We start from the raw sequence: 13646 nt of genomic DNA on the forward strand, positions 1-13646 counted from the left end.
CTTACCAGTCCATACCTCGTGTGGAGTCATGTCACCGAATGTTGATGAGGGTGATCTATTGTAACATACTTGGTGTCACTCCTAGAGACAACCTCTGGGTTGATGGGAGACCAGTGCCTAGGACATCTTAATTAATGTTGTCAAATTTATCTTAAATACTTACAACACCATAGTTTGTCACAAGAAATTTGAATTGGATTGATTAAGAACCATTCATAAAGATACAATATATGAAGCAGCTTATACACAGGAATACACATGAAATAATCCTCAACTAGTGGTGGCCAAATCAGATTAATAATTTGTAGCAAATTAATTGTTGAGACAGATGTAATGGTAGACAATAAAGGAGAAATCTATCATACAGAGCTTAAATGTTAAGAATTATGTATATCTAGATTTGGAGAGAAGCGAAAGTAAGGAAATGCTTATGGAATGTTGAGATGCATGGAGCGCTTTTTAAAGACTGAATTTCCACATTAATACAGGCATTATCCATCAATAGCTTGATCTAAATGAATCTGCATTTAATGGGAAATATATCTAGCTGCTACGTGACATGCAATCTGAGAGGAATATTTAACATATATGAAAATATAGAGGGAGATGAACATATTGCAATCCAATAAGTTGGAATCACCAAAAATCTTGTATTAATCTTCTGAGAAAAGTGCATACATCAAGATTCATACATGCCTTCATGAAACCAAGAAAAGGTCCCTTAAGAGAAGTCTTTCCAAAAATTTTGAACCTTCTTTAAGTGTTTCTTCCCTCCTTTTATAAGGAGAGGGAGAGCTTGAAAATAGTTACAAAAATATCTTAGGCTGAGCTCCAGTTGTCTGATCGACTAGTTGTCTCAGTGTGCGAAGGCTCTGTCGCCCAAATCATTGCAACATAATGATTCCTTTATTTAAAATATAACAATAATAGAATAAAAAAACATGGGAAAAATTGAATGATGATTATAGGAAAATATCTCCACGCCACTTCTTGTGATGGCCTCTGATCAAGACATGTCTCTGCCACAATGTGCCTCTTCCATTACTCGGTCGATTCCCCTATCTCTTTCTGCCTTAACTGCTTGAATTCCCCGTTTTCTAGAGTCGGGAGCAATCACCCGTGATGGCCTTAGTGGTGCTCTGTAACACAGTTGTTGACTCATCCTTCTTTTAACTTTTTGTATTACACTTATGAGAGCTTTTACTCATCGGGTCTTTTACTTCTAAAAACATTACAAAACAACGGGTCCTGATATCCTTTGGCCCCTTTTGTTTAGCCCCTTTTGCATTTCTTCATCATAGGACCGAGGGTTGTGACCTCGTGCTTAGCCTTAAGGTGTTAGGGCCTTTTGTTCCTGCCTAGGGCTATTTTTCCTTTGTAACATGCATAGCGCCCAAGGTTCTTTAACTTCTTATAAACCATGTGCTAGCCCAATATATCGGAGCCCCTCTCATCAGCGATTTCCAATCGGAGAAATAATAATGGGAGTTGAGACATGCTCATTCTCCGATCGCCGATCTTCGATTATGATGTCATCATTTCCATGTGGCACTCACTGAGTGGTGACACATGTCACCCATATTCTCCCCTTAGGCCCCCTTAAAACACCATAATTTCCTGCTATGTGTCCTTCCATACCACCACATCATGCTGATGTCAGCTGCCACGTGTCCTTATCAGAGCCAATCATATGCTGCCACATGTCATTATTAGATCCAATCTTGTGCCACCACGCGTCATTATCAGAGCCAATCCTGTGCCGCCACGCGTCCTGCTAGAGGAGAGAGAAAAGGGCTCGTCCGCCCTTGGTTTTGCGATGAAATCCTTTGTAAACTTATATTTGAGTCCCTCGATGATTTTACACTATCAACACATTTCCCTTGTCACACCTTTTAAAAGGTTGTACTCTCAAAAGTTCTGATTGTCGATGCTATAATATTTTAATGCGTCGATCTCCTCTTAGCTTTGATATGCGATGTGCGATCACTGACATGTGGTCATTGATAAGCTGAATGCTTTGGTGGGTGATCTCCAATATTGTTAGACCTCCAATATATCAGACCTCTGATATGCAACGTGTCAATATGCCATGTTGTTGGACCTTCGATATGCGATCTTCGATATCGAACCTTTGATATTCATTCTTTCCTAAGGCTTGAATCCTTGAAACATTAGAAGACCATATCTTTTGATCCAGGAGTCCATTTTTTGACTTCCACATATCGTTGGAAAGATTGTTCAGAGCACTTTCCAATGGAGAGGCTTCGATGTGTGCTTTGAGTCCTTCTATGGCTTGGAATATGACTGCAAGATTCTATGCTCTTTTTCATTCTTTTCACATCATTTGGCACTATTTGAACAATTTTGTAGTAGGTGATAACATTGAATCCAATTGGGGATAGTGCCTTGCTAGTAAGTTGTTGAGAACCTGCAAACTAGTAACATTCTATCCATTGGGAATGGAGTCATTTTATTCAAGTATATAAAAACAAAAACATAAAGAATTGAAAGTATTACTGATATTTTACAATGGCTCACCAGTATGTACAATGGGTGAGAAATGGACCTCTTAGTGTTGGAAGTAAAGATTGAGGAATTTCCCATTTACAGGTAGCTCAAGAATTTCACCCTCCAAGTTTTCTAGCAAGAAAGTATTGTTTCCCTTTGTCTCAACAATCTTGAAGGTCCAAACCATAAGGGATCAAATTTGCCATGTTTCCCTTTGTCTTCTCTTCTCACATCCCACCTCAAAACTAGATCTCCTGGCTGGAGAGGTCTGTCTTTAGCCTTCTTATCAAACAAATATTTCATTTTATGTTGGTAGTTAATTAACCTGTGGTTTACTTGCTCTATATTCTCTTGGAGCTCCACTAGTTGATTTATCCTTCGAGTCAAGGAGTTTGGTTCTTCTTCCACATCTTGTAATATCTTGGCAACTGATGAAGCAAGTTGTATAGGGAATATAGTTGCTTTCCCATAGACCAATTCGAAAGGAGATTTCCCCGTGGATCTTTTAGGAGTGACCCTATTAGCCCATAGGGAAAATTTTAATTGGGAGTCCCAATTTCTTTGGCTTTCTACAATTGTTTTCTTCAAGATCCTCACTACTGTTTTGTTGGAAGACTCAACTAGTCTGTTTCCCTTAGGATAGTAGTAGAGTGGCCAACTATCATGTTGAATTTCTGACAAAAGTTGATAAATTTTGCATACTTGAAAGCCTGAGAGTTATCAGTCACAATGCGCCCAAACCTGGCCAGGGTATTTTCCTCGAAAATTTTATGACCACAGTGTCAGTTGCATTTTGAGCTGGTATTACTTCCACCCAATTTGTGAAATATTATGTGGTTGTGAGTATCCACTTGTGTTGGCCACTGGATGGGGGGTGTATCTCTCTGATAAGATGTAGTCCCCATTGCTTGAAATGCTCTTCTATGCAAACAAGGATTAATGGGAGTGGGGTTAATTTATGCTTTTCAACGAACATTTGACACTGTTGACAAGGCCGAACATAAGAGTGAAATTCTACTAATAGTTTAGGCCAATAGAATCTTTCTTTCAATATCTTATTGCTTGGTCGTCTTCCAGTTATAGTGTCCCCCACAAATGCCACTATGGAAATCATCAATTACCCTTTGAGTTTCTATTTCTACCAAACATAGAAGTAGAATTCCAACCAGGTCTTTCTAGTATAGTTTCCCATTGGATATAATAAAATTTTGGGCTTGTAATCTTAATTCTCTATACTTGGATTTATCCATCTTCATTGGGCACCTCAAGAATAGCAGATAGTGGATGACATCCTTATACCAGGCAGATGTTTCATATTTGATATGAATTTTTTGGATCGATGTCTTGATCATCAGTTGTTGTGTCCCCTCTTTGTCTTCTTCTGTTAATAGGTTAATCCCCAAGGCCTGGAAATTAGACTCTGATAAGATTTTGGCCAATCCTTGTCCTTTGATGAGTTTAGTGGGCTTGATATCCATGTCATACTCTTGGATTTTGGCAATCCACTTACCTCTTTTTCCATCACTGTCCCCTTGCACCAGGATGTCTTTAACAACCATTGTTGGAACATAAGCTACAATGTTAGAGTGTAAAACATAAACTCTGAAGGCCTTCAAAGCTTTGACCAGGGCATAAGCCTGTTTTTCCAAGATATTATATTTCAATTCAGCCTCTCGTAACACCTGGTTGAAGAAGGCTATAGGTTGCTCGTGACCTTCATTATTCTTTTGCAATAACACAACGACTATAGTATGAGGGGAGGAAAAAGAAAAGATGTAAAATGGTATTGAATAATCTAGGATGACTAACATAGGAGCCTCTGCAAAAAGCTCTCTTGATCCTAGAGTTGGATTCCTTGGAATCTGGGCTCCACTTTACTTCGTTCTCCTTCTTCAACATCTTTGTGGTGCCTTTCACTATCTCTGCATAATTAGGTACAAATCTCCTCGAAAATTTAATCCTTCCCAAGAACACTTGGACCTCTTTTTTAGTTCTAGGTAGGGAAAAGTGGTTGATGGCTCCCACACACTTAGAATCGATATTCACCCCCTCCTGTGTTACTATATGCCCCAAAAACTTACCTTCACTTAGAGCGAACTGAGATTTCTTTAGATTTAGAGACAACCCATGCTTCTTGCAGTTCTCAAAAGTCAGTTTTAAATGTTCAATATGCTCCTCATATGTTTTAGAGAAAAATGTTATATCATCGAGGTAGACCACTATGAATTTGTCATGTTCTCCCACGAATTATATATCTGTTGCCCTCTCGAAGGTTGCTCCTGCATTTACAAGGCCAAATGGCATTCTTGCATACATGAAGGTCCACCAGGGTGTAGTAAATGTGGTTTTCATCTGATCATTGGGATGTACTTCTACGTGATTATACCCTGAAAAACCATCCATCATGGACATCCGAGCTTAGCCAACTACCTTGTGCAATATATAATCCATTTTTGGCAATGAGGAATTGCCTTTTAAAGAATCTTTGTTGAGGTTTCTGAAATCCACACACAGTGTTATCTCTCTATTCTTCTTCCTGACAGGAACCAAGTTTTCCACCCACTCTGAGTACCTCAATGGTACAATGATCTTGGCCTGAAGTAACTTCTTTACTTCCTTCTCAATAGATGGGAGTAAAAGGGGATTGATCTGTCTGATTTTCTGCTTACAAGGCTTCATTCCATTCTTTAATGGAATCTTGTGTTGAATAACATTTGTATCAAAAGTATTTAAATCATCATATGACCAAGCCAAAACATATTTATAGGTTTTTAAGAGATTTAAGTACCTTTGTTTATATTGATAGGGGATCCTTTTTGACAACTTGATCATCCAGGGTTTGTTCTCTGAGCCGATGTTGCAATTATCCACCTATTCATCAACTCTCTTTTCAGCAGGTTTTAAGGCCATGTTGTTGGATTTGAATAATCTCTCCAAAGGAACTAGGCCATGGGCAATGGCGTTTCCCTTTAGCTGCAGAACTCTATGCCCTGTGATAGCTTCCTCCTAGGCGGTTGGTTGTTCCTCTATTACTTCTTCTTCTTCTTGGTCGATCACAAAATTCAAGAATTTCTCAATGAATTCCATGAAACGTTGGATTTGTTCATCATCTTCAAACACTTGTTAGTGTTTCACATTATTAGGCACTGAGGGTCTGTACCTAACTTCAACTTCATATCTGAGAAGTGGATTTTGTAGTGGCTTAAAATTACTGGCAATTATAGCCAAGGAATCAGCCATTCGATTTCCTTCCCTGGGTAAGAATTGGACATTAAAAGCTAGGAATAAGTTTTCAATTAAATCCCAAACCTCATTTATGTAAGCCCTTAGCCCGAGGTTCTTAGTTTGACATTGGTTCTTGATTTGCTTTACCACTAGTTCTGAGTCTCCAAACACAGTCAGGCATTCAATGTTCAAATTCCTTACTGCTTGCAGGCCTAGTAGTAATGCCTCATACTCTACCACATTATTGGTTGCCTCAAATTCCAATTTGAATGAGAGGGGAATCAAGCTACCCTCTGGAGATATCAACAACACTCCCACTCCATTTCCTTCCTTAGAATTTGCACCATCAAAATACAACTTCTAGACTTTGCTACAATCTTTGAGTTTGATCTAATTTGGCTGCTAGTTGTACCTATGTTTCTTCTAAAATAAAATCATCTTCTTTTAGCTTTAAGTAGGAGATTTCCCACAAGAGCATTATCTGGGAAATCATATTTTATAACTATTTTAACGAACCTTGATTCCCTGTATAGGCACCTTTCTTCTCCACCAAAGATAGGGATGGTAGCATAGATAATATCCAGCTTGATTGAACCTCCAATCTTTCATCCCCAAGATCTGGATAAAACCATACTAAACCTTGCAGAGATATCAACTACTATAATGTTCATCACTACACTTTTTACTGGGATCTGGGTCAAATTCACCACCAAGTCCTTTATCATATCCAAGCACTTTACACTCTTAGAGTCAAAAGACTAAAGATCTTTGTATGGTCTAGTTATCTCCAGGCCTAGTAGTTCCATTACTGATAGTGGCATCAAATTATGAGAAGTGCTCGAGTCTAACATGCATTTATGGAGCAGGAGGTCATGTACTACTAGAGTAACATAAAAAGGTGTTATGGAGGGATCTTATTCTTTCACATGGGGTCCAAAGACAACCATTGGCATTTATTATTGGAGGTTTAAACTATCAGGTGGTTGGACTGAAGCAGATGGAAACATGAACTGAGAAACCTAGGCCTTATAGGTGGGTTGTTTCAAGAGCTCAGATAACGGGACTAGGATCTTGACTTTCTCAAGATATTTTTGAAGATTAAATATAGAAGGGCGTTTTTCTATAGTGCTAACCTCCACCGACTCTTTTTCTTTTTCGCAAATGGGCCTAGAATGGAGAGGTGACTTCTTTTCTTTGAGGACTTCAGGCTTATGGCAGTTTGGATTTGAGGACTCCTTTTTATGAGTAATTGGATCTAAGGGCCCCTTCCGCTTGTTAGCTGGCTTAGGAGGCTCTTGGGAGGAAGTACCTTCATTTTGGTCTTGTCCCCTCGATCTCTTTCTATATGACCGAATATCATATTTCTTATGCAGCTGAGCCTGCATGAAATCAACAAACTGCTTGCAGTAATCATCAATCTCAGGATCGTTCATCATTGCATCTAGATTATCCTCCTCGTATTCATACGTTTCGAATTCTTATTCTTCATAAGAGAAAGAGGAATACAAGTTCCCCTGAACTTCGTTGGCATCTTGTATCTGCTCCTTCGGATCATCTTATATATATAATGGAGGATGAATGTGGTCTTGTTGTTCTTTCCTCTCCCTTTGTAATATCTGTAGGGGAGGCCTTCTGTATTAGGGATTGAAACCTCGATTAGCAGCAGGGAAGTTCTGTCATTCAAGGATTTTATTTTCTAGCTCCATTTTTGTCAGTTTATTTGATACATTCTTTATCAACTTATCCATCTCCTTTATCTTTTGTTCTTAGGATTATCTTCCATGACTTGAGGAAGTTTCCTCCTTTTTCCCCATTTTCTTTTCTCCAGGGTCAGTTCTGCTTCTTGAATTACCTGTTGATGTAAAATTTGCTTCTACCTTGAGAGCATCAGTTTGAATTTGGTCCAAGGTATGGGACTTCCTCTCTTTGAGTGTGAAGCTGAACTCACAAAAACTACTTGGGAAGCAACCTGTGGAGGTTTAATTTCAGCAGGTAGATTGTTGTACAATTTATTAAACTTTTTATAAAATCTGAGATATCCTCATCAGGTTTCTTCTACATAGCATTTAACTCAATAAGAATGTATCCATGATCTATCTTCTCTCCCCATTTCTGCATAAAAGAATTCTCCATTTCTTCCCAAGTGGTAATGGAAGCATTTAGAAAGGATTTGAACCATTTCCTGACTTCCCCATCCAAAGATTGGACGAAAAGCCTCAACACTACGTCCTGGTGCTCGACATTCAAATTTTTTGCAAAGGCACATAAAACTTTTATGTGTCTCTGTGCTGATATGTCATCTTCTTCATTAAACCTAGGTAGGAGCTTGAGATAGTCCTATGGCATAACATTTAAAGGTTGAGGCAGGTCTAAGGGAGCATATTTGTTTAACAGGAAACCTGGGATAACCATCTGGAGCAGAGGTGGTGGTGCTTGATTTATTAGGGGTCTTTGAGGTATGACCAATTGCGAGACAACTGACTGACGTGGAATGAGAAATTGTTCACACTGTGGGTAGGGCTGCTCTATAGGATATATTTTACCTCCTCAACTTCAAGGAGGGGAGGAAATGAGAGAGAAGGGGTGTTGACTGAAAATTCTTCTTCCTTGACCTCTAGGGAGGCGGTACTGAATAACTGACCACTTTCTGAAGGATATACCAGGACTCTAGGAGGAAAATCAAAGCAATGAATTATGGCATTTTGTGAGCTAGATGAGGATGTTTTAGGAAACGAAGAGACAATAGCATCAATATTGGGGGTTTTCTCCCTCCAAATCCTTCTGGATATTAGTCTTTCTAGGTCAGATACAAATGGTGTTCTTTGCTAAGAGGTATCTGAGCGGGTATGGGGCCTCTTAAAAGCCAAGGTGATGAACTTATGATTTGACAGTGGAGTCACCAAGGTGATAGATCTACAACCCACACATATTTTCTCACCTTATCAAAGAGTGTATGAATGTCATACCCAAGGGGAAAATTCTCTAATATGTTCCTCGACAATGGCGCAAAAAATATGTTGTCACTCCTAGAGACAACCTCTGGGTTGATGGGAGACTAGTGCCTAGGACATCTTAATTAATGTTGTCAAATTTATCTTAAAGACTTACAACACCATAGTTTGTCACAAGAAATTCAAATAGGATTGATTCAAAACCATTCATAAAGATACAATATATGAAGCAACTTATACACAGGAATACATAAGAAATAATCCTCAACTAGTGGTGGCCAAATCAAATTAAGAATTTGTAGCAAATTAATTGTTGAGATATATGTAATGGTAGGAGACAGTAAAGGAGAAATATATCATCCCCAGATGCGGGTGATAGTGAGGATGGGACGGGAGTTTAACGCTGCCCACATGCCGGCCATGTGCCATCACGTGGCAGACGTTTGGGCTCAAGCCTGTACATGCGTAAGTGGAAGCAGGTATAAGGTCATTCAGCAGAGCAGAGTTAATGCCCTGCACGGCTATTCGGCTCGCTTGGAGGTTGCAGTTATGGCGGACGCGTTCCAAGGTGAGGTCGCTGCGATTAAAAACCATGTCACTGCGTCGGGTCAGGGTATGTTTCTGGTTTTTCCTTCAGGCAGGTCTATGCAACCTCAGATGCTCTGCGCAGCTTCATGCAACTGCCTCTCCGTCTGGGTCATTACGCTGTCTGTCTGGGTTATTCCGCTGTCTGTTCGCATTCCTCACAGGAAGGAGTTGTATCACACTCGGGAGCTGGGTCTCATCCCTTCGGTCCCTGCAAGGATGGTAAGGCCTCGACAGCGCATGCTCAGCCGTCGAGGCACCTCCAGGGGAGGAACTTCACGCACTCCCGTTGCTGATACTTCTGCCCACTGCTGTCATTGCCATGGCATTCGCTCTACTGGAGCTAACCCCCTTCAATCTAGTCAGTTCATGGATGCTGGTGCTTCGAACTCAGCTTCCTTGCCCGCCTTTGGCTCTGCTATTTTTAACTTCAGCAGTTCTATGAACAGCCCCCAGATCAGTGCGCATGTATCGGTTCTGTTCATTGAAACTTCCCAGGAAGACAATGACTCTCTGGACAATCGTGGGCAGGTGCATGCTGATAGCCCGGAGAAAGAAACAAAGGATCCTGCTACAGACCTGGAGAAAGAAACAAAGGATCCTGCTACAGACCTGGAGAATGTCTCGAAAATCCTTCTGGATCAGAAGGCGAGGACCAGCGAAACAGAAGACATCCATATGGACACTGCCCCCACTGCTGCGGAGAGGGAGGCTTACGGATGGTGCCGGGTAGTGGAGGAGCAACTGGAAGAATAGAGACGCCCTCGCTCAAGGTCTACATGGCTCTTCTGTCTGGTCTTTTGGTTTCTATTGCTGTCTGTGTTAGCTTAGTTTCGTCATGTATGCATTTTGTATGTGTTCAAGAACCTTTGTTGATGGTCTGGGTTATGTCTGTCTCCCCTGCGCGGGATCATTTGGATTTTTGGTTGGGGCCCCTGCGTGGGCTAGCTCTTTTGAATGGTCTAGTCTCAGCTGTTCCAGGTTGACACCTCAGGTGCCTGGTTCTTTCTGTTTTGATTTGATGTAAATTTTTGACATCTGTATATAATATATTAGTATAGTTTTACCGAGAAAAAAAGAAGAAGAGAAATTTATCATACAGAGCTTAAATGTTAAGAATTTTGTATATCTAAATTTGGAGAGAAGTGGAAGTAATGAAATGCTTATGGAATCCTGAGATGCATGGAGCGCTTTTTAAAGGCTGAATTTCCACATTAATACCAGCATTATCCATCAATAACTTGATCTAAATGAATATGCATTTAATGGGAAATATATCTAGTTGGTACGTGACATACAATCTGGGAGGAATATTTAACATATATGAAAATATAGAGGGAGATGAACATAGTGCAATCCAATAAGTTGGAATCACTAGAAATCTTGTATTAATTTTTTGAGAAAAGTGCATACATCAAGATTCATACATGCCTTCTTGAAACTAGGAAAAGGTCCCTTAAGAGAAGTCTTTCAAAAAAATTTGAACCTTCTCTAAGCGTTTCTTCCATCCTTTTATAAGGAGAGGGAGATCTTGAAAACGACTACAAAAATATCGTAGCCTGAGCTCCAACTGTCTAATCGACTAGCTGTCTCAGCATGCGGAAGCTCTGTCACCAAAATCATTGCAACATAATGATTCCTTTCTTTAAAATATAACAATAACAAAATAACAAAACATGGGAATAAATGAATGATGATTATAGGAAAATATCTCCACGCCACTTCCTGTGATGGCCTCTAATCAGGACACGTCTCTGCCACAATGTGCCTCTTCCATTACTCAGTTTGTTCCCTTCTCTCTTTATGCCTTAACTACTTGAATTCCCTGTTTTATGGAGCCAAGAGCGATCACCCGTGATGGCCTTAGTGGCGCTCTATAACACAACTGATGACTCATACTTCTTTTAACTCTCTGTATTACACTTATTAGAGCTTTTACTCATCGAGTCTTTTACTTTTAAAAACATTACAAAACAATGAGTCCCAATATCCTTTGCCCCCTTTCTGCATTTCTTCATCATAGGACCGAGGGTTGTGACCTGGTGCTTAGCCTTAAGGCGCTAGGGCCTTTTGTTCTTGTCCGGGGGCTATTTTTCCTTTGTAAACTACATAGCACCCAAGGTTCTTTAGCTTCTTATAGACCATGCGCTAGCCCAATATATCGGAGCCCCTCCCATCGACGGTTTCCAATTGGGGAAATAACAATGGGAGTTGTGACATGCTCATTCTCCTATTGTTGATCTCCAATTATGACGTCATAATTTCCACGTGGCACTTTGTCAGTGGTGACATGTGTCACTCAAATTCGCCCTCTTAGGCCCCCTCAAAACACCATAACTTCTTGCCACGTGTCCTTACGTACCGCCACATCATGCTGACGTAAGCTGCCATGTGTCCTTATCGGATCCAATCCTGTTCCACCACGCATAATTATCGAAGCCAATCATGTGGTACCACACGTCATTATCATAGCCAATCATGTGCCACCACACATCCTATTTGAGGAGAGAGAACAAGGCCCATCCGCCCTTGGTTTTGCGTTGAAATCCTTTGTAACCTTATATTTGAGTCTGCCAACGATTTAACATTGTTATCCTCCATAATGTCCCAAGGCTGAGAAAGGAGATCGACGGAGGTAACCTCAAACCACTTAGGGTTCAGCAGCTAGCCCTGCTAAACCAAAGAGGGCTCTCTCTATGAAATCACAGCCAATGATGACTGGAGTGGGAAAAGATGTTAGGTTAGTTATTACATCACTAGGGTTTTATAGAGTTAGGGTTTGCTAGATCAGAGGTACAAATAAGGGAACTAGGTCAGGTCTTCAAAGGTTCAGTTGCATGAGATATAAAGGAGAAAGGTAGGCATGCTTTTGTGACAACTTTGGAGTTGGTCGATGTAGTGTAGGGTTGAATAGGTAAGAAAATCATGATGAGCATGTGAACCATGAATTCATCTATTAGAAGACTGAGCACATAAAATGAGATTCCTAACAAAACAAAGCTTAATTACAAGAATTACGTTTAATACCTCTTAGGAAAATCACTGAAAAGCATAGATATGGAAAGGAAACTATTTATCATTCATATAAATATTTAACAAGAGAAAAAAATACCACAAACTCACACCACAAGAATTCCTGAATAATAGCTGCAACTTGGTCTTTGATTTCCTGTAAAAATATGATCAAGTATAAGCTACAAGATTTCCACTCTCTGATGTCCAACCCTCGATCTGAAAACAACTTCTCCACTCTTAGGGGTCGAATCCCTCATTATAGGAACAACTTACATGTATTTCTCAACCAAAACCTAATGACTAGGGAGGTTGGAACAAACCCTCCATTTAGACTTTGACTGAACATTTTCTCATAAATGAGGCCTAAAATTACATCAAAATCACTCTAACAAGCTCATTTACCTTATATTACATTAATTCAACTCTCAAAATGAGGAATTACATCATAAAATCCAAGTTTGACTGAAGAAAACTCGAAATTTGCACAAACAGACAAAAGCGCAACGTCACTTGCAAAAGCGCAATGCCAAATTTGAGGAGGTTTTTGAAGGCCTTCCACTGCTCCAAATCCAACTCCAAATATACCAGTGGAAATATTGGGATGTATAGTTGTCATTAGACACCTCAAGCAAGCAAAATGGAGACTCCAAGGCCAATAAAAACTCATTCTCCCACAACTACTCCAAAAGCGCAGTGTTTAATCCAGTAAGGTGGCAAAAAGTGGTTTTTTGACATGTTTTTGGACATTTTCTTCAAACTTGTTTGCTGACAAGGCATCAGAAGTGGATAGCTAGCATGTCTAGGTAATTATTTATCCATCCATATAAAATTTTTGGCATTTGGAGGTCTGAGGACAAAGCGCAGTGCCAAGGTGTTGCGCTTTTGACTGAACTCTTCTTCCTGTTTATGCCAAAAGTCACAAAAACTCAAAATTGTTCAAAATTTCTTCAAAACTGCTTCAATTTTGGTCCATGAAGCTCTAAAATGAAATGTCAAGCAAGGAGGGAGGCCTCTACTAGAAATTCAATTTTATCTTTCTCTTTTTGCCTCCTTAGGGTTTGCCTTAACTTCTTTTTTAGCTGCTTGATTCTGACTTGGGAGACCTTGTTTCTAGTACAATAGTGCATGGCCATATGCCTCTGAAGTTTAGTGGCCTTGTTGGCCCTCTTAAGGAGAATTTCCAAGTGGCAATTGACTCTACCAAGCCAATTTTCCCTATTTTACTCAAAATCCTCTTCAATGGACTTGTCAATGTTTTGTTGCCTTGGTGGAGAGGATGTTTTAGTGATTTGCTCTTCTTTCCTCTTCAAACCTCTTGTCTTAGGCCTTCTAGGCTTGAGATGAAAACTTGTGGCTTCAATC

This window comes from Pinus tabuliformis, chromosome 3_1 (assembly GCF_031772625.1).
Source record: "Pinus tabuliformis cultivar Carrire ecotype Pingquan chromosome 3_1, CPIR1, whole genome shotgun sequence".
NCBI lineage: Eukaryota > Viridiplantae > Streptophyta > Pinopsida > Pinales > Pinaceae > Pinus > Pinus tabuliformis.